The following is a 23,614-nucleotide window of genomic DNA, read 5'->3' as shown; positions in this document are numbered from 1 at the left end:
TAATAAATAATAAAAATAATAAAATGTGTAGTTCGTTATTAAAAGTATATGACCATACTAACAACAAAAATGTACAATTATATCTGTTTTATAATTCATTTATTGTAATGAAGTGCATAAGGTCACGTAATACCGACTACGAATATCTAATAATGATTGGTGAAAGTGTCATACGCGACTAATTGCAGAATAAAAGTTTTTGTTTACATAATATATGTGTGTGTACTCTGTATAGTAATTATGTTTATATAAATACACACACATACATGTATAATTTTTAGGAAAAAAAATATATTTATATAATAAATATTTATATATAATATAGATTATATATAAATATAAATGTGTGTATATACACATGCAAATGTTACTTAATTATATACATGCGTGTGTATGTGTGTATTTATACATAATTATTATACACAGTACACACACATATATTATGTAAACAAAAACTTTTATTCTGCAATTGATTAGTCACGATTAATCGTGAGGCAGCACTACATACATTTAATATATTTTCTAGGTTAATGATATTTACAATCACCTAACCCAATCATTAATCATCACAGAAAGGTGCAAAACCCAGTAAACACGTGAGATCACGCTATGATCACAGTGACATCACACTATTCTCATACTGTGAGATTCTCATATTGTGAGTATATACAAGCTCCATGTGAATAAATATGAGTGAAAATGAGTGAGGTGCACAAAAAGTTTGCTTTATATAACATAAAATGTCAAGACGTGACATCAAGAAACCTATAAATAAAGTTCACACACTGGAGGAAAAAGTGACCAGGATTCACAGATTTGTGTTGTCCAACCATTGTGACCTAGAGAGTCAGACTTAATTGTAATCCAGAGGTTGTTGGTTTGAATCTCACAGCTGGCAGGAAGTGATTGAAGTGTTTTGGTATTGTGATAGTTGTGTCTGTGTGTGGTTTGTGTTCATGACTTTATGTTCATGCAGTGAAAGGGTTAAATGCAGGGACAATCTCTTTCATTTTTCTTTTATTGGTGACTTTATTGAAGGTGTTTGATCTCAATAAGCTGGGGAAAGTCTGTACAATAACAATATTTGGCTACATGACTCTTAAAGAAAAAATTCATTTGAATTAGGAAATTTTACTCTAATTTTACAGCTTTTGTTTGGCAGCTGCTGCTTTAAGTCATTTGATCGTTTTTTATTATTATTTTTTCAGTGTACCTTAGAAAACACAAGATATTTGTCACTGCTCATGTTAACATTAAATGCACTTATAAGACACTACAGAGCTCATAATTCAACAGTCAGAGTTCAGGGGCGAGAGATTACTACGGTAAAAGAAGTTAAAAACCACCACAATAAATTTAAGCAACATGGCATGTTTTAAATATTAAATACATAAAATGTTTTTGTAATTAAATATACACTTTAAGAAGCAAATACAATTCCTCCTTTAAGAAGATCCAGACATGTGAAGAGTAACTGAATGTTTTATTATAAATAATCGGCATTCAAGCGCACTATATTAAGTTCTTTAGTGGGGAATTTCCAGAAACTTCCTATCTGCACAGGTGGCCGACAAACTTCCCATAAGCACTAAAAATTCCACCCAGGACCAAATTAGATGTGACGCGTAAAAAACACCCAGACAGATCTCTCCAAACGGTTTTACTGTCACCTACTGACGCTGAACACTTTTATGTGTTTACATCACTCACAGTTACACAATGATGAATGACTGTAAAACTTATCTGCACAATAAGGATATAAATAATTAAAAACAGGGTAAATAACTCAATGATTCGTCCTTAGGCATAAACGTTGAGCGTTTATGAGTTTGCTCCTGTAAATGACTCTATTGACAGGGTGTGTCTCTGGTTTATGACCCTTCTGACAGCTTTAAGATCTTAAACAACAACACAAACCTGGTTGTTAACAAATTAAAAGGCCCATCTCTGAAAAGACAACCGTTTACAGCCATACTATAGTCACCTGTGAGCCATCAGATGTCATCTTGAAACGAGGTCAAACGGCGGACAAACAGAACAAACGTCTCACGTCAGCCTTACTGAGCTCATGCGTCAAAACCAAAAGACAGGGCAGCAATTATCACGCAGTCACGACCGTCATAAATTAACCCTCAGTACACACCTCGCCTGCCTGTTATGAGAGTCACGGGTACGAGAGACATTCTTCTCTACTTACAATATGTGTGAACATCAAAACAAACGTCTGCTCACAGATCTCAAAGGATCCGAGTCAAAGTTAACTGTGTGGTCAAATGAGAATTTATTTACAACCTCTCACCTGTCAGTAATAGAAACACAGAAGCACGACTGACATGAAAAAAGACCACCGTTTAAAAATAAAGGTTCCTTAAAAGTTCTTGATCAGGCTTTATGAAAGAAACTTCAACAAAAGCTTTGTGTTACAAGAAAGTTTCTTCATAGTAAAAATGTGTTTTACAGGCTATAAAATAGTAATGAAGGAACTGAATGTTTTTTGGAAAGCGTGCACTGAGAATGACATTTATTAGCATCTTTATTTTTACTCTCAGAGTGTAAGATAGTAATTTTATTGGCCATAAAGTAATCTCCATCTTTCGTTGTTGACATCACTGGTCACATTTTGGTTTAAGACATTCTGCCCGGCACAGATATCTTTTTCCACCGGTGGGTGCTTGGCACAACGGCACACAACGCTTAGGTTGCTTAGCAACAGCAGACGCTACGGGAGCACCCAAGCATTTTGGAAAGGAGTAAAGTGCCACGGTGGTGTTTTCCGCACGGTTTTAGATGCAAAATGTGAAGCGCCCTATTTAGCTTATTCATCAAAGCATTGTAGATATTACTCAGATATAACTCGAGAGATACACCAATCAAAAAGGCTGCCGAATTTCAAAAACGTTTTTGATTAAAATTAATCAAACATGTCTTGTGTTCATCCACGGGATTTGATCTCACAAAATACGTGAAATAGTCAAGCATTATTTTGCTCAGTTTTGCGTGACATTGTCACGTATTTCCACCATTTTATGTGCCCATGCCACAACTTTCTTTTCCGTGACAGTTTCACGTATTGGTTACTCAACTGTTTTTCCTATTTTCTTACAATCAAAAAATGACATCCTTACCCAAACCCAACTCTAACCCTAACGCCAGGCGACAATGGTTTAAAAAAGCATACGTAAAAATAGTATAAACCAATACTTTCAGTGACATCCTAACGCAAACAGCAAATCTAACCCCAAACTGAAGCGACAATTGTTTAAAAATAAGAAAAACAGTTGAGTAACCAATACGTGAAACTGTCACAGAAAGAAAGTCGTGGCAGGGCATGAAAATGGTGGAAATACATGACAATGTCACGCAAAACTGAGCAAAATAATGCGTGACTATTTCACAGAAATTTGTGAGATCAGGTTGCTATGGTTCTACCTGCCTGTATGTTTTCCATTATCCTAGCAATGGGAAAAAACTATGAAAATGATCAATAATCATTTTACATACTATTAAGTTTGTTAGGTGAACTGGTTTTTCAGTTCACAGTAAATGGTTCTTGAATGAAAACCAGCTAAGAGTCACCAAGTCTGAAGTAAAGATCTTATGTTGCAATTACGGTACTGTAGACACATTAAATCAATGAAAAAGACAACGTCAACAGCTAATTAAATTTACAGCTATGTAACGTGGACACCAGGATGCAGATTCAAACCAAAGTCATTAAATATCATGAGATGTTTTGTTAGAATTCAGATGTTTTGCTCACTTAATACCAGAGAGACCAGCCTCACCTTACAGATATCTTACTTCTGTGAAGAAAAACATCAACCACGAGAAATTCCCCATGGACATCATCATCCTCCAAACACCAGCAGTCATTAACACACCAGCTACTCATTAAACAGACAAACTACAAAGTAACCAGTAATTTACCAGCCAATAACAAAGCAGGTCAGAACAACCCATTCTACACCAAACAATAAACTCGGCTTTGATCAACAACCTAGTGAGCTCCCTATATAGGGAGCATACACTCAGGGCTCAACATAAAGGACTGCCCGGTAGCCCGGGGCAAGCGTGAGAGACATTCGGGCCAGTAAAAAGCATTGTCACTTGCCCGATCAGGCCAGTGCTTACACTCAGTCACTAAAATATATTTCCATCAATGTATACACTGCAAAAAATGATAGTATTAGTATGTTAGTATTTTTGTTTTGTATTCAGTAAAAATATCTAAAATGTTTTAAATTAAGATGCTTTTTCTTGATGAGCACAACGCCCCAAGAAAATAAGTCTAGTTTTTAGATCAAAAATATCAAATTTAAGTGATTTTGTGCTTAAAACACGCAAAAAAAATCTGCAAATGGAGTAAGCGAATTTTTCTTGAATTTAGTGTTTAAGAAAAATTTTCAAGATTTTTTGCTTACCCCATTGGCAGATTTTTTTTTTTTTTTTGCTTGTTTTATGCACAAAATCACTTGAATTTGATATTTTTGGTCTAAAAACTTATTTTTCTTGAGACTTATTTTCTTGAGTCGTTTTGCTAATCAAGAAAATGCATATTAATTTAAGAATTTGTAGATATTTTTACTGAAAACAAAACAAAAATACTAAAAATATTTTTCTTGAAAATCATTTTTTGCAGTGTATAATTTAACATCTTGGAAGCAAACATTTACTAGGGTAAAACACAACGAAAGAAACGATGCAATATTTTGCACAATTTGGTGTCAGTTTACAGGTAAAGCAGAAACGTTTTACGTTGGAACATGTCTGTTGTATATGTATACAATTATATTTGACTTTTGAATTATTATTTTTAAATATGTAATAGACACTGAATTTTTTTTTATGGGGGCCAGTGAAAATTTTGGAAGGGAAAGTGAAAACCTGAACCACTGGCCCCAACGGGCCAGTATAAAAAATGATTTGCGTTGAGCCCTGATACACTGCTAAAAATAAAGGTGCTGAAAAGGTTCTTCTTCATTTTTGGTTCCTCAAAGAACCATTCAGTCACTTCTTTCATACATTTGTATAATCTAAAAAAACTTTTTGCACTACAAAGACACTTTTTAAGGAACATATAGGCCAAAATGTTTCCTTTGTGACATCATGATGCACCTTTATTTTATAAATGCACTTGTAACACAAAGGCTGTTCAACTGATGATGTTGACTTCAAAGAGCACATGCTGATGAAGATGATGAACAATAAAATCATATCAAGTAGACATCAAGACAGCTCAACTAAGTTTTGAAACATTTGAATCATTTTCACATCTAACTTATGCTCATTTTATTCAGTCAACACCAAATTTCACCAGACAAAATAAATCCTTGACCTTTGACTTTAGTTCAGAGCGTAATGCTCAGTAAGACTACTGTAACCTCCTGCGGTCATAAAACACATTCACATTCCTGTGACTGAGATGTGACCCCGCTCAATACCTTCACAACAGCTAAAAACTGTGTGATGTATCTCTCAGCCCTTCCTCCTCAGGGTCAAGAGAACGCTCGGATTGTCTGTCTGGGTCATAAATCAACTTTAATTGGTTGTCTTACAGCAGTGTAGTCAGTGATGTTGAGTTACAGTTTAATCGGGCAGCTGTATGAGTGAGATCACAGCGGTCAGCAGCTCAACACACTATAAAGACACAACATAGACGCATTACACAAGAGCACTAGAGAGATGCAGTTCATATATGAGGGTCAGCATTGGTGCATGCATTTGTTTGAGCAGGTGGACAACACCACCCATAGAGAGACATAAATACACACGCATACTGAAATAGTTCATCAGTGGATCTCTTTTAAAACCACCTTGAGTTGAGCAATGACATCATGTGTTAACCTGCCCTGCACAACCAAACACCACACCAGACTGATTTAGCATTTTTCTTCCTGTGTGTTTTAGTGAAGAATTTAAAAAGACACACACCTGTCTGTTAGGAAAGCTTTACATAGCACTGTCTCATCCATGCAGTTTTAATACAACATTATTATTAACTCATTCCCCACCAGCCTTTTTTAAAAAAGTTGCCCGCCAGCATTCTTTGTGATTTTCGCAAAATGCCTTCCAGGAAAAAAATTCTACATATAAACATACAAATATATCAAATAAAAGATCATACCCTTTGCTTTCGAACAACCTAAACAGGAAAAAAAACTTTATATGTATTAATAAAACTCATTATTATTTGTTCTCTTTTTATAACCACTCAAATATGGGTAGGTTTCTTTAAAAATTTTGAGCAAAAAGCTGAGATAATTGCGTTTTTGTAAAGGAATTTTGTTAGAGATCAGATTTAGATCGATGATCAAAACATACACAGAATTTACAATATTGTTAAATTAGTTTTTGCTTCAGTTTTTATAAATTAGGCCATCTAGTGGATAATAGCGGAATTACCGATTTCCGTAAAAACTCATCAGGAAAGCGTCATTGGCAGGAATATGTTTTTTCTTAATTGACGAGATAACTCGTCAATGGCAGGGAAAGAGTTAAGTGTGCATTACACACATTTTCACATGCTTGAGTTTAAGTGAATGTTTCTATTGACACCCAAATTTCTCACACCATGCAAACATCAAAGAAAATATGGGTCAGATTTACTAACAGCTAGCGACAGCGCAAACCATCATTCTTTTTGGCATTAAATAACGACTGTCTGGATTTACTAAAGATGCGCCGTGGATCATTAGCGCTTGATTTTTTAAATGATTCACGCATGTCTTATATCATTTCGCTCTTGAAATGGCTGCAATTGCTGCTGGTAAAGAGGCATTGCAAAGATCAAAGAGCGTTTGGTACACGGGAGATGATTTTTAACACATAACAGTTTATTTGTAATGCCAGAAGAACATATTATTCAAAAATATTGTTCGCCAAGCCATGTTATATTTGATTTGCTTAAGTAAATAAAATAGGAGTCACTAGTCGTCACACAATACTAGGACTTTTAAAACTTTTTGTATACTTTTTTTTTGACTTCCAGTTCCTTTTAGTTTCCTATGGTTTAATAGCTAGGATTAATTTCATACCCTGCATTTTCAGCTTTGATGTCCGTGATGGTGCTGAACTCAAGCGCATCAGGTGTTAGTAGATTACTTGCACCTCACCAGCTCTGTTTATTTGCGACCCTGAACTAATTTGCGCTGCACTTACACTTCAAATCTTAATGCATAGATCCAATCTTTGACCATATCCGATTTTTTTGTCCTGCCTGTTTACACATATTTTAGACACGCCTCATATCCAATGTTTGTGTTTACATTAAACTCCTGCCCAAACAGAATGTTAGCTTAACTGGGTATAGTGTTAGCTATGTAATCACATCACTTATTTATAGTAAAGGCCATTGTTAATGATTACCTTCTGCATTATCATCATCCACATCTATAATCACATCTTCCTCTGAAAAACTGTTGAGAACTTTGGGGGGTCAGCAGCTAAGTTTATCGTCCAAAATCCTGAATATGGCGGTTGTTGTGATCCTTAACTTCCTAATACTTGGCTTTAATGCTCTTTATTTTGCGCTGACATTGCAGCCAGGTGCATGTAACTCCTCCTTACTTCAGGTGCGAAATGATGATGGTCAGCGCAATCCGTGTGGAACACTGACGTCATAATCAAGCTGAATCAGATATGTGTGTTTAGACGCAGTTCGGATATCTGGATATCGGATATGTAGCCGATAAAAATCCACATTTGGAAGTGGCTCAGAACGAATAGGAAAAAAATCGGATCTCTGTAAGTTTTTTGTGTTTACACACGTGCAGCAATGTCCCATCTGTGTCAGATGTGAGTACTTAATCCGATTTTTGTGTGTCAGTGTAATTGCGTTGGTCATTATGGAAATCAGCTGTTGTGCCTATATTATTTATTTTTTGCATTTTTAGTAAATCTCCCGCAGATATTACCACTAAGCACTTTTTTGAATTGCGCTCTCATGCAAATTTGCTAAATCTGTCCCTATGTGTGTAACTTCATATGTGTGTATTTAAAATACTAAAAAAAAGCTGGAAAAAAGATGTGGGAACAGGGCAATATAAAACTTACTGCGACAAAAAAACATCCAAATGATTGAATCATTGTCAATATGTTTAGAAAAATGCCTATATTTTCACATTTTGCGTTGTCATCATCATCATCTATTCAGAAGTCACTTTACACATAACACTGTATGTAAATGAGTGACAGTGTGATTCAGATACAGTCTGTCAATCAGATCCATCAGGAGGTGAAACAATAACCAGTGAGTGAATAACTACAGTACAACACACGCTCATTCATTACACATTAATGAGATGACAAACCTACAACTGACAACAACACACAGCATCCATCAATGTCTCTCTTTCTTTCTCCCTCTCTCTCTGCGTATGTGCACATAGTCTCCATTTACCACAATCTCTCTCTCTCTCTCTTTCGACCGTCTCACATTTTCTTGCTCTTTCTCTCTGATGGAGTTCATCAATCATGTGTTCAGAGCACAGAACCGCAGCCTCAGCATTTACACACACATATATGTGCACAGATGCACACACTAAACTACTGTAGTCTGCATTCATCTCTTTGAGAAATAGAAGATGAGGATCCAGGGAAGAAAAATTTGACTCTTCAAATTTTAAAAAATGAGGAAAGACCAAAGATAAGCAGAGTCACAGACGCATCATACATCACACAACATTCAGAAAGAGCTGGAGATAGGACTATTATTAATATAAATTAACAAGCTGTTGACAATCTCCTTAGATAATGAAAATACTGTCTTGATTTACATACGCACATGTTGTTTTAAAGCTTGTTTGTCTGTGCAACACAGAAATCATGAAGAAGATTCATGCAGGTCTAAGCAACATTTATACTGCCATTTTAAATGGAGAAGACACAATTAGACACGATGGTATGTCTTAAAGATATGCAAGATCACAGATAACAGTCATCAGTTTACCTGTAACTAGTGGCTTAATTCACATACAAACCCAACACTGTTATCAAAGTTCCCAAACTAGTTATAAATAAGTAATGAATTAGTAAATAACTTATTTAAAAAGACACATTAATGTTAAAGGCGGAGTCCACGATGTTTGAAAAACGCGTTGGAAAAGGAGACGGGCCGACTACCAAAACACACTTATAGCCAATCAAATCAAATCAAATGCCGGTTTGCGTATGTGTGGGGCGGGTCTATCAACAGAAGGTCCAGATTCTATTGGGGTAGGGGCGTGTTTGTTTAGGTGATTTCAAACATCATGGACTCCGCCTTTAATCCTAATAAAAAGAATAATAATAAAATAGCTAATATAACATGGTGTTGCTTTGAAGGTTTGACTACATTTCTGCTTTATTTCAGAGTTGTTTGTGAGAAGTATTATGAAAGTCTCGAGGAGTAAAACTTCACTGCAGACAGAAGTAAACCAGAGGTCAACATTCAGCTGGGACTGAAGGATGAGCGGCTGTGAATTATGACTGAAGATGTGACATGTCTTGACGTGAGAGTCTCGAAAACCTGCTGGATTTATGAGCCGTGTTTCATTACGTTCACAGGTCACGTTACACATGTTTCTCACGCAGACACTTAGCTTCAAACACACACACACACACACACAAACGGCTGTCTTCAAACTCATTTACACAGAGTTGCAATGCCTTTAACAATACGACGATAACAACAGCAGGATTGTCACAATACTGACAGAGCAGCTCATCGTATAGAGATCACAATCTTACAATCAAACTGTAGTGTTTAATGAAATCTGCTGTGTGTGTCTTGTGTGTGTGTGTACTGGTGCTAGAGCCCAGTGAGAAGTTTTTAATGGTTTTGAGAGCTGTCATAATGTGGACAGGTGCACTTGAAACACAAAGACAAGCCATTACTCCACTGATGCAGCTGTCACACATACACGACTGCTGCTAAAGACTGTGATTAATACATCAGATCCTGACAGACATCAGCTGAAACCTCTCACCCCCTCATCTGAACGTCTATATGAATCATCAATGAAATGCACATACAGTGTATTAATTCATGCACTTATAGATCATACAACGCACACAGCAACACTTATTTAACATTAGCAAAATCTGTTTACATGCAGCTTAGCACATAAACACAGACTATGTTCCCAATCCCAGTCTGTTGTCTAAGCAGCTGCTTTCTAAGGGAGGACACTAACTTAAATACAAGCTTACAAGTGACCAATTTGGTTTGCCATCATAAAGAATAAATATAACTATCAACAATATTTTGACAAATAACATTAGCTGACTTTATATCCCTGAATCCTTTCAATGAGCTCATTGCAATGCATTCTGGGATTTCTTTCTTCATGAAGGGCAGAGGCGGACACTACTTAAGTATTTTTACTTTCTACATAAAAGTAAACTGTATTCGTATTTCATCAGTGTTTTTCTTTGGAAAACATCCATATTATCATAATTTTACTCCACTACATTTCATAATTTAAAGTTGTTGGTTTATATGTAATATTTAAGTACATTAAACATCTACTTTTACTTAGAGGTGCAATATGTAATTTTTAGAAGGATCTCTTGTAGTGCTGGGCAAAGATTAATCGCGATTTATCGCATACAAAATAAAAGTGATTTTTTTTTTGCATAATATATGTGCGTGTACTGTGTCTAATTATTGTGTATATTTAACTACACACACATTCATATATTCCTTTTTAAAATTGTTTTACTTTAATATCATTTTTTAAATGTATTTTTAATATAGAATACATAAATAAATATATATAAACATGTAAATGTTTCTTAAATACATACATGAATGTGTGTGTATTTATTTATACATAATAATTACACATAGCACATACTCATATATTATGCCAAAAATCACTTTTATTTTGTATGCGATTAATCGCGATTAATCTTTGCCCAGCACTAATCTCTTGACATAAATGCAAAATATTATACAAAACTATATGATCAGGGGTGTATAAAGACCTTTCATAATGAACCGTGATATTTTTATTACCTTAAATTGAAATGTTTTTATCTACATACACTGAGGGTCCCTTTACATTGAAGTCGCCATTTTGTGCTGCCATGTTTCTACAGAAGCTCTTAACGGACAAACTTTTTTACTAAGTTGTCTCAGACGATGACATGTTTGTCCGGTGGCGGCTACCGTAGATTCTCTATGCGTTTCAAAATCGAAGGATGAGCAGTGGACTGAGCCGTAAGTTGCAATGCTCAAACTCACCACTAGATGTCGCTAAAATTTACACACTGCACCTATAAGTAAAAAATACTTTTATACTTTTACTCAAGAAAAGTACACAATTTTTATGTAATTAGGTATTAAATCAATTTTAATATGCAATATAAAAGGAATACACCATATGATTCTATGCTTTAGAATGTAGTGAACATTTTTTTGTAAAGTAAATTTTTTCCCCAAGACAAACACTTTTAAAATTAACTTAAAATACTCAAGTAGTGCCTCCTCTGCTGTACAGTTAATAGATAAAATAAAGGGTACATGCACAAATTTCCCATACTGACAGCGTTTGCATTCTTGTTATTTTATTTTATCTATTAAAGGAATATTCAACTTTCTTAAAAGAAAAATCCAGATAATTTACTCACCACCATGTCATCAAAAATGTTGATGTCTTTCTTTGTTCAGTCGAGAAGAAATTATGTTTTTTGAGGAAAACATTGCAGGATTTTTCTCATTTTAATGGACTTAAATAGAGCCCAACATTTAATACTCAACTCAACACTTAACAGTTTTTTTTCAACAGAGTTTCAAAGGACTATAAACAATCCTAAACGAGGCATAAGGGTCTTATCTAGCAAAACAATTTTCATTTTTGACAAGAAAAATAAAAAATATGTACTTTTAAACCACAACTTTCGTCTAGGTCCGGTCCAGCGCGACCTAACGTAAATGTGTAGTGACGTAGGGAGGTCACGTGTTACATATATGAAACGCACATTTGCGGACCATTGTAAACAATAAACTGACACAAAGACATTAATTAGTATCAGTTGACATATAACAACGTCGGTACGTTCCTCTTTCAACACACTTGTAAACACTGGGGCGGAGTTTCGCGTTCGTCCTCTGTGACCTCTTGACGTCATGACGTATTGCGTCGGGTCATGCTGACGTATCACAACCGGATCTAGACGAGAAGTTGTAGTTTAAAAGTGCATATTTTTTATTTTTCTTGTCAAAAATGACAATCATTTCGCTAGATAAGACCCTTATGCCTCGTTTGGGATTGTTTATAGTCCTTTGAAACTCCGTTGAAAAAAACTGTTAAGTGTTGAGTTAAGTGTTAAATGTTGGTGTCTATTAAAGTCCATTAAAATAAGAAAAATCCTGCAATGTTTTCCTCAAAAAACATAATTTCTTCTCGACTGAACAAAGTAAGACATCAACATTTTGGATGACATAGTGGTGAGTAAATTATCTGTATTTTTTTTAAGAAAATGGAATATTCCTTTAACTGTACAGCAAGCGCTTGTGTGTGTGTGTGTGTGTGTGTGTGTGTGTGTGTTGACTTTATCATCATCTGATATCATACAGCGAGTCTTTGTTCTGTCTTTAATGTTCCTGTCAGCAGCTTTTATTGGCCAGTAAGAGCTGGAGGGATTTTACAGCTCATGTGATTTACATTCATCTGCTCCAATATTTCCTGTATATGAATCACAAGCTACTACTATTACATGATCACGAGCAAACATTTAATCTCACTCCAAGCAACTTAGTCAATAATATATCAAACTTAAATCAAATCTGTTTTTATTATGATTTAACTGCACAGAAAAGATTGGCAAGTGATTATCAATAAGATGTGAAATCTATAAAGTGTGGTTAGACTTTTAAAACACTACACCGCCGATCTTATTAAACCTGTAACATTCCTCTAAGAGTTCACACCCGGTTCAGAGCGTCAGCTGGAGTAGAGATGGGTTGTAGGGCGACTGAAGGATTTGTTTAAACTGGCTGACAGAATCTAACCTGTCAATCTGATCAAAGCTCTTGAACTCAGATTAAGAGCCATTACTACAGATGACTGACACATGTGTAACACTCACCTGTTCAGACTGACACCACACACACACACACACACACACACACACACACACACACACACACACACGGGGTCATTGTGAGGTCAGTTGTGAGCTTTAGCTGATGTACTTTGACAAACGGTCACACCACAAATGTCACGATTTTAAATTCTCATGGCACACTAAACACAAGATCTTAAAAGTTATTTACTTTTTCACACTGCAACCTGCGTGTGTGTGTGTGTGTGTGTGTGTGTGTGTGTGTGTGTGTGTGTGCGTGCGTGTGGCGCGCGCGTATGTTTGTTTGTGTGTGTGTTTGTTTGGGTGTTATTGTGGGAAGTTAAAACAGTCTCTTTAATGTCCAAACATAAAAACCAAAAACAACCCTAAAATTAAAACCAGTTTATCCCATAAAGATAAAATAAAGTCATGAAGTGATTTTGTTTTTGTTTATATCTCAATTCATTTAGAAATATGTCAGATGAGCGTAAATTAGTTAATAATGTTGACACAGTCATTGGATTTGTGTTTAAAAGTTCACTTAAGATAACCCACACCAAAAGATAATCAGGCTGAATTGTCTTTGTGGTTGAACCAAATATCTTATTAGATTTTTCTGTGGTGCGTGGTGTGTTAAGAGTGTCTGAATCTGCTCGGAAGCACGTCGGAGGCTCTCCAATCGCAAATCAGAAATAACGTTTATGATCAGAAATCCTGTTGTGAAGCATGTGAAAAAATAGCTAATTGAAATTTGTCTCCCCTTGTGATGTCATAAGGGGATCTTTTTATAATAATACCGCCCCTTAATCTGCACTATCCAACCACGAAACTGCCATTTAGTGCAGAGAGAGAGAGAGAAAATAATTGACAGCACAATTGAGTTTCAATTTCAACTAGGGCTATAACGATTAATTGTGCAAATGTGCGTTTTCTCAATTAATGAATTACGGTGAAATCCCGGCACATCCGAACGCCATGGGGCGCTCTTATGCAGAAACTCCCTTTGTGCCACAGAAGAAGTAGCATTACAAACGCTATTCCAGAAAATGTCTACAGGAATATTTATATCGCTGATCTTCAAATTGTTTCAGGTATTTTCATGATAATAAAGAATATTTTGAATGATTTTTGTTGCTTTGTTAAAGGGGTCATATTATGAGATATTTTTAAGATGTAAAATAAATCTTTGCTGTCCCCAGAGTGTGTATGTGAAGTTTTAGCTCAAAATAACATATAGTTAATTTATTTTAGCATGTTAAAATTGCAAATTTGTAGGCCTGAGCAAAAGTGTGCCGTTTTTGGGTGTATCATTTAAAATGCAAATGAGCGGATGTAATGCAAACACTGATCACAATGATGGTGGTTTGTTGTAATTGAAACTCAATGGGGCTTTCAAGTCCGTCTTTTCTTCCTCTTTCTCTCTGAACTAAATGGCAGTGCTGTGATTGGATAGTGCAGATAAAGGGGGCGGTATAATTGTAATTCGCCTTGCTACCTACCTCACAAAACAGGCGAAATCTGAACTACCTAATTTTTTACATGCTTGCAGAAAATGGCTTATGCGGCTTTCACATAGGAAGCGGTGTGCGCTGCGCTCGCCGCTTGTGCTCTGCTGGCCAGACCCGAGTATAAGCTCTTCGTCCATTTTGTTTTGACGCCTTGTTTCTATTGGCCGCGCGGGTAATCGTCACAGAGCGCAGCGCAAAAGTTAAACTATTTTGAACTTTGACCACGGCGTGAGCGCACGCCCACGCTTTGCTCGACGCAACAACAAACCACCCTTACGCGTCGCAAGCCATTGAAATGAATGGGTTTCATAGCGCAGCGCGCACCACGTCCCATGTGAAAGCCGCATTCCACAAATTAAGTTACTGGGTTGATCTTTATCACATTTTCTAGGTTTATAGAAGCACTGGAGACCCAATTATAAAAAAGTATAATTTTCACGCTATGACCCCTTTAAATGCACATTATAAACGACTCCAACTCATAATGATTTTAGATTGATAACGGACTTCCTACTGACAAAATGCCGTAGTACACGGACAAGCTGCGATTTAATCATTACATCCCTAATTTCAACAAACCACCATTATGGTGATCAGTGTTTGCATTTCATCAGCTCATTTGCATTTTAAAGAACACACCCATAAACGGCACATTTTTGCTCACACCTACAAAGTGGCAATTTTAACATGTTATAATAAATTATCTATGTGATATTTTGAGCTAAAACTTCACATACATATACTCTGGGGACACCAAAGATCTATTTAACATCTTAATAAAAGTCTTATATAATGCCCCCTTTATTAAAGTTTATTCTTTAGAGGCAATCTGAGATCTAGTGGTTTTGAGTCATTGGATTTGTGTTTAAAGGTACAAGCTCACTTTTAGACTCTTATTATACTGATGTCCTGTTTGATTTACACCTGACGCCTGAGCGCTCGACGTAAAACTGCAGCTGTGTCAGCCTAAATAGCAGACCTGAATCACATACTGATCTTCTGTTCCCATCAATCCTCATGACAAATCTGCTATTTCATAATCACTCTCTTTAGCTTCTCATATTTAGTGTTTCAACCTTTCATGTGTCTGTCAATGAAGTCAACAAAAGACTTTAAAAAAAAGTAAACTCTACAACATGGTGCTGTAAAAGCTCCTGCAATGTAATAAATCTTTATAATCACAGTACATACACATATATTATATCTGAGATGCTTTTGTATGCTGCAATGTTATTGACTGCTTTTTATTAATCAGTCAACTTATGCATTCTTATTAAACAAAGTTAGTTTACAAAAGTAATCTGAGACATTTAAGCAGACCAGAATAGTGACTGTAAACTTTTAGACTAAAATATATTTGAATAGAGATATATCTCCACAAAAGTATGTACAGGTATATTCATATCACATTTTTACAGTGTATCATGATTTGTGTTTATTTGTTGTTATTTTATGTTGTCACACAGTCTAAATTATTGCACTTCAATTCTAAGAGGCTCTGTGAAAGACTATAAAATATTTACAGAGCGGCTCTGAACCGACGGCAGTCAGATTTATAAGCACTGTACCAGAAGAGCCAGATGGAAAATCAATCTTCTGACTCTGAATTTAAAGTCCATAGGTGCGTCCTAAATTGCACACTTATACACTAACAGTGAAGTAGTGTGTTCACACTGACAATATCAAAATAGAAAGTGTACTTGAAGTACTCGGATGATGCATTTAATCAGCCGAAAATTTGAAGTGCGCAACGTTGGACGCACTCAATGGTTGCGGCTTTGCTTACGTAAAGAAAGAGAGGTGGGGCTATAAGATTTCATGAGAACAAAGTGTACCTGCAAAAACAGTTACACCTCCTCATTCTGAAGCTTCATGAAGTCATGATGAACAAAACAAATAAAAACACTGTACAAATTGATTTTTATTGAGTTATGTACTATGTGTTTGACGTCATTTGCCCTCGTCTGGAAAACCAGGTTTTTAAAAAACCATTAAGTGATTCATTTGGGACGATACTACTTCTCTAAATTCATACACTAGATGGGTGAGCACATTGTATAGCACTGTATTTTTGTCAATTGTATGTCAATTGGGACACGAAAAAAATCTGGCAATGGGGTGAGCAAATTTTTCTTGAATTTAGTGTTTAAGAAAAATTTTCAAGATTTTTTGCTTAGGCTACCCCATTGGCAGATTTTTTTTTTTTTTTTTGCTTGTTTTATGCACAAAATCATTTAAATTTGATATTTTTGGTCTAAAAACAAGACTTATTTCCTTGGGTCGTTTTGTTCATCAAGAAAAAGCATCTTTATTTAAGAAGTTTTAGATATTTTTACTGAAAACAAGACAAAAATACTAAGAACATTTTTTCTTGAAAATCATTTTTTGCAGTGTAACTTTTTAATGAAAATGCTTCCCATATATGTGGTTGTAAATGTCAAATATTGCACATCTGATTGAACTCTACAGTATTCGGGGCAAATTCAAGTAAAATCTTGCCAAATGATATGAATGCCAACAGGAACCTATCATCCTCAAATATGAGGAAAACCATTGAATTATTGGCTTTATTTATTTTAAAACTCATTTTTTCTTTAAAACACAATTTTGGTACTTTGGACATGAAATGGCAATGAACATGTGTAGATTTAGGGTAACAGAGTGTAAATAATGATTGAGATTAAAGCTCACCAGGACGCTGAGACTCTCATTATCACCACGGCATGACACAGAAGTCCATACAGCATCTCAGGTCATTCTCATATGGACACCAGGATTACTGCCCAGATCCTTAAACGCAAACATTTGGTCAGAATCCTTCATAAGAACCATGAAAACATTATTTTAAGAAAATTAAATTTGAAAGAATTAAGGAAGAATGCAAAAGATGAGAGATCATGTAGGGTTCTCTTGTCATCAAAACAAAAGTCAAATAAAGACAACAATTATTGTCTTTGTCACTTAATAAATCTGAACAAAAAATTGCCAACATTTTATTTAAACTTTCTTAAATTATGTTTATAATAATTAACTTTTTTATAAACTAATGCATTAAATTAGAAATGACAATACAAAATAAAAGCCCACTGTATACATCAGGCATTTATTCTCTCTCTGTAAAGTCGATCTGTGTTTTTAACTCAACCTGTTAAAGCATTGCATTACTGATAATCTGACATGTAAAAGTATAAATACAGATCAAAATAAAAAAGTTCATTCAACATACCTCAGACAGATAGTTCATCATACTCATAAATGACTCTCTCATCCGCCCAAATGTAAAACTTGTGGATGTGCATCGGACCTTCATGGCCCAATCCCAGCATGCATTGCTATTGAGGCTGCGATTGATTTGGTGTAGATATCAGACAGCCGTAAGGAGCACCTGTCTCATGTCGAGGAGCAGAGTTGTTTCACACTTCATCATTCATTCAGATGAGCTGTTACAGACGTTATCCAGAGTCTACACACTTCAGCACTGATACAGCGCCTGCACGCAGGAGAACCTAAAGAAACACATGATGTTTAAAGTGTATTGAAGCTGTTTCTCGTTTTAAAGAAGGACAGCAAATACAATACCAAACTGTCATCATGATACAATTATATGTCGAAAGTGTATGATTTTAACATTGTTCATATCTGCATGACTCATCAGTTCAAATAAAAACAACAGGAGAGGCAAAGAGAAACTGTAATATTTAATATTTTGAATTGCAAAGAGTTAAACAGTGATGATAATTGTAGCATCATCCACACCTGACTGCATCAGCACCGTCTCTTCATTGATAATCCTGATTGATGTTTCTCATCAGGTAATCCCAAATCCAACCCATGAGACACAGTAAGACTATTCATTCAAAGAGCTTGGCACTCGTATGACATTAATCTCATCACTGTGTTAATGCACTTAACCCAATACAGCCTTCAGACACACACGTGCAGGAGTTATGTGGATTCGTCCCTTATGAAAATTAACTTCAGTTCGAACAAAAAACATGGTTACTGTAGTAAAACCATAATTACCATAAAATAACCATGGTTTTGAAAACCATGATATGCAAAACCCATAATTAAATCATAGTTACTATAGTAAAACCATGGTATTTAAAAACCATAGTTAAATCATAGTTACTATAGTAAAACCACGGTATTCAAAACCATAGTTAAATCATAGTTACTACAGTAAAACCACAGTATTCAAAAACCATAGTTAAATCATAGTTACTATAGTAAAACCACGCTATTCAAAACCATAGTTAAATCATGGTTACTATAGTAAAACCACGGTATTCGAAAACCATAGTTAAATCATAGTTACTATGTAAAACTACGGTATTCGAAAACCATAGTTAAACCATAGCTACTATAGTAAAATTACGGTATTCGAAAACCATAGTTAAATCATGGTTACTATAGTAAAACCACGGTATTCAAAACCATAGTTAAATCATAGTTACTACAGTAAAACCACAGTATTCAAAAACCATAGTTAAATCATAGTTACTATAGTAAAACCACGCTATTCAAAACCATAGTTAAATCATGGTTACTATAGTAAAACCACGGTATTCGAAAACCATAGTTAAATCATAGTTACTATGTAAAACTACGGTATTCGAAAACCATAGTTAAACCATAGCTACTATAGTAAAACCACGGTATTCGAAAACCATAGTTAAATCATGGTTACTATAGTAAAACCACGGTATTCGAAAACCATAGTTAAATCATGGTTACTATAGTAAAACCACGGTATTCAAAAACCACAGTTAAACCATAGTTACTATAGTAAAACCACGGTTTTGCTAATACTAATCAATACACACACAAAAATTATGGTTACTAGACATGGTTAATTTTCATAAGGGGTGTGGCAGCTCTTGCAAGAAAACCCCAGCCACTGGGATGCTTACATTAAACAGATGATGCTGAAATGTAAAAAAACTGCATCATTACTGCCACGAATATTTCAAAACCTGTCCACGTCTTTCATTGTTTGGACAAACAGAGATCACATGTTTACCCTTATGAAAATCTGTCTAGTTTTATATCAGGCTAGTTTATATGACGTTATACCATATAAGATGAAATAGAAAGTGGTTAAACACAAATGAAAAAAGGACAGAATATATTCAACTTCAACATCAGACTTTTACTTGTATGAGCTAGCAGTAAACCTCGTAAACCTCATTAAACCTGAAACTCTGACAAATGATCCTCATAAGAATATAAGTAAACGTGATGGACCCTTCAGCACATCGGCAGTGTTTTTAAGACAGTGATGCGGCAGACGTCAGGCTGTTCGGCTGCGATTCGTTCCAGTGGCGGTGGAAAATGCCAGAATAGTCAAATGTATTCCAGAGCATAACTGCAGTCTGGCAGTTTCTGGACCCACCTGCTGATAAATGAGTGTCCGTCTGTAATCCTTCACTTTATATTCCTCTCCCCGTCCCAAAGACACGCTGAGGTCCACAGCTTTAACTAATTAATAAGACATCATGAAACAGAAGTCATCACTAAACATTCATCCTGAAATCAAATTCTCTCACTTCTGAGACTTTGAGGCGTTACTTACGGGCCGATCGAGTTAATGCCGTGCGAGAAATAAACCTGATATGACGTTATCATGAAAGCCTTCTTTAAATGCATCGTAAAGTGAGCACCACCTGAGACACACCTGCTATAGAGATGAATGGTGGCATCAAAAGCACATCGTATCCATGTCAGATTTTGCCAAGCAGGTTGGCAACTTAGCAGCTTATCTTGTGGGTAACATCTTCTGTCATCTCTACAGACAAGAGTTCAAAGTTTAAAGGCACAAGATCCACCCAAAAATAAAGAGTCATCATTTACTCCTCCCTTACATCACTTCAAACCAACATGAATGTCTGCGGCCACAGACTATTATTATAAGAACAGGAAAAATTTACCTTTGAATAGTTTAGATACAACTGAGTCTATGGGGTGGTTTCCTGGACAGTGATTAGCTTAAGCCAGGACTAGACCTTAGTTTAATTAGAAAGTATAACTAGTTTTAACAAACATGCCTTACTAAAAACATTACTTCTGTGCATTTTCAGGCAAAACAAAGGGCACTGATGTATTTTAAATATGTCAGTGCACCTTTTTTTTTAGTTTGCTTTTTAGTTTGCATCAGCTTTTACATTTATTTTAGTCTAGGACTAGTCTAATCTGTGTCCGAGAAACCGCCCCAATAAGTACTGCACACATCAATTTGAACAACTTTAAAGTGTTCCTAGCTCAATGAGTGGAGCATTGCATTAGCAGTCCAGGTGAAAAAGTAGTATACTTAGTGTATTAGAAATATGATTGAAGTACATGAAGTATAAAACAAGTATGCTTCTACTTGTTGTGCTTTATTTAAAGAGTATTTAATATGTACTTTTTAAAAGTGTACTTTTAGTGTACGCACAAAATGTACTTAAACATAACTATAATTTGTGCTGCCTTTTTAAGTGTATTTCCATTAAAATGGCGATACAATGCAATTATACTGTAAGGGTGCTAAATTGCTAATGAATTTTGATTTTCAGTAGTGCATTTTAGTGCACTTAAAGTTTAAAAATAGTTGTTCCATTTTAGTATATCATTTACAATTGAAGTGTAGTCAAATAGATAATTGAAGTTAATACATAATTGAATACACTTGGATTTGACGAAAATAGTACAAAATGTAGAAAATATAGTACACTTTTTAAAAGTATATTTTTAATAGAATTATTTTTCACCTGGGGGAGCAAAAGGTTGTGGGTTCAGATATTGTCTTTACATAAACAATGAAGTTTACTTCATTAAACTTTTAAGCATACAACATTCATTAAACTAAAACATTTAAAGGTATTGCGGAGGATTTTGTTTTTCCGGGTGGATCATCAAAACGATTGGTCCTCCTAGTTGTCAATCAGGAGTGTTGCGCAATTGCATTTTTTTATAAAGTGGAAAAGGCGGTTCTTTTCTAAAATTCGAGAAAATCCTCTACTACACCTCTAAGTAAAAATAAAATAACTTAATATTATCCGTATATGTTGTGAAAATAATCTATAATAATTTGGGCCTGAGTATTTTATTATTTATGCTTCATCACAGAATAAGAACTGATAAGAACTTTAGATATTTGTTAATAAAATGTCATAGAGTCAGCATTATAGCATTATAGTCACCATTTAGGTGATCAGTAACCCTGTTTTAATGCATTTTCTCCAGTACTGACAATGCATGTCAGAAATGCAGTTTTTGTATGTATTTCTGTGGAGAATCAAGTTCAAAATGAATCTTCATTAATTTTGTGTAAAAATACCATTTATAACACCAAAAGTATAAATGAATTAAAAAATTTAATCTTTGAACTCAATTAACTAATGGAGATGTTAGACAAAGCTATTGATAATACAAATGATTTCAAGTAAAAAAAGTTCAGCAAACTAAATTTTAAGTTGATTTAAGTTAAATGTACATAACAGTTCTTTTATAAAACATACACTGTAAAAAATTAGAAATTACAGTGTTACTTGCAGCTAGTTGCCAGTAAATTACTGTAAATTTAAATGTACTGGCAAGAGTTTGTTCCAAGTTAAATAAATATTAAATATGAACAAATCTTTATCTTTACAGAATAAAACTATACAATAACAGCCTCATGCAAAGCATGCTTGGAATCAGAAATCATCATCAACCTTTTTCAGTTTTTTGCTTCAGATTTGGTTTCCCAGAATGTTTTGCTTGATGCTGTTTTTTGGGTTTTACTCTGTAAAGACAAAGACTTGTGAATGTTTAGTGTTCATTTAACTTTGAACAAAATGTTGCCAGTAAAAAACATAAATTTAAATCTACGGTAAGTTACCTGCAACCAGCTGCAAGTAACACTGTAATTTCCACAGATTTCTTTACAGTGTATCCTTAAAAAATCATGTCAATGTGAACTAATGCTTTTTAGTAAAGACTACTAATGCAAACTTAATTTGTTTGCTACACCAACTAAAGGTTCTTTGTTAATAAAACTTAAGATGTTTAGGTTCACCCTTAGTGTAAAAACTAAAATGATTTAATGTAACCGGTTTCCACCCAATTTTCTAGTAAAGTCAACTAATTCAGGTTACACATACTGACAAAAATGTCGAATCCACAATCCACTGTAAGTTCCTTTGAATAAAAACATCTGCCAGTGCAAAAACATCAATTCAACTTTAGCTTCACTTAGCCAAATCAACATGATGAATTCAGATTACTCACCGCTTCGTGACTGACCTTAGCTCAGTTGTCTGTTGATGTGAGCAATAAAAGAATAAGCTGTGTTTGGTTCGGTCCAATAACCTTGGGACATCCTTGAGAAATCTGACAGCTAAAGAAAGGATTAGGAATGATTTATTAAACATGTCTGGTTTGGTTCTAATACAGCATTTTAGTTTAAACTTACGACAATAAAAACAAACACTTACTGTATGTCTTTGTAACTTCACATTTTGATCAATTACGCAATGACTTTTAATCATCCGATTTCAAGATGAGTTTTAGTGAAACAAGCAAAACATTTTCAATCCGAACAAGAAATATCAAAGCAAGTGTCATTTATTTTTTGTTATCTAATGCAGTGGTTCTCAAACTTTTTCATCGTGCGGCCCCCTTTGTGTACGGTGCATTCCTTCGCGGCCCCCCCAAAGAAAATTTATGACAAAAACAGTTCTAAAACTTCACATTTTAATTAAACAAAATATTAAATTTTACAAAGTAGTGCTGCCTTATTTTTTTTTAGGTTTAATTTCACAGAATTCATGATAAATTAATGTATTTTATAAAAATGTCATAAAACTGGGGACCCCCTGGCACCATCTCGTGGCCCCCCTGGGGGCCCCGGACCCCAGTTTGAGAACCACTAATGGAATGACATCCAGACAACTTTAAATGTCCAAATAGCTAAATAAACGTTGCTTTCCCCATCCGTGGATCCTTCAAAGTAAAGCAAAGAAGCCTGTGTTTACAATGAGCATTACACTAGCAGTTCAAAGCAGTTAAATGTGTATTTGTTTGTCTATCCTGCCCTA

The 23,614-nt window shown here is 35.0% G+C and overlaps 1 long non-coding RNA gene across 3 annotated transcripts in view; it reads right to left on the bottom strand.

The window, feature by feature from the left end:
* Positions 1–23,614, bottom strand: part of LOC129421070 (uncharacterized) — a 249,707-nt gene that overhangs the window by 209,002 nt on the left and 17,091 nt on the right. For 2 of the 3 annotated variants that reach the window (XR_012369361.1, XR_012369360.1), the window contains exons 2-6: positions 22,806–22,914; positions 20,131–20,343; positions 19,951–20,036; positions 17,782–18,061; positions 17,247–17,345 (exon numbers count right to left, since the gene is read on the bottom strand). This is a non-coding gene — a long non-coding RNA (uncharacterized lncRNA). The remainder of the gene's footprint in view (positions 1–17,246; positions 17,346–17,781; positions 18,062–19,950; positions 20,037–20,130; positions 20,344–22,805; positions 22,915–23,614) is intronic. The other variant, XR_012369362.1, reaches the window with a different exon arrangement.

This window comes from Misgurnus anguillicaudatus, chromosome 4 (genome assembly GCF_027580225.2).
Source record: "Misgurnus anguillicaudatus chromosome 4, ASM2758022v2, whole genome shotgun sequence".
Taxonomy (NCBI): domain Eukaryota; kingdom Metazoa; phylum Chordata; class Actinopteri; order Cypriniformes; family Cobitidae; genus Misgurnus; species Misgurnus anguillicaudatus.
The sequence above is the reverse complement of the archived record's forward strand: the minus strand, read 5'-3'. Positions and strand labels throughout refer to the sequence as shown.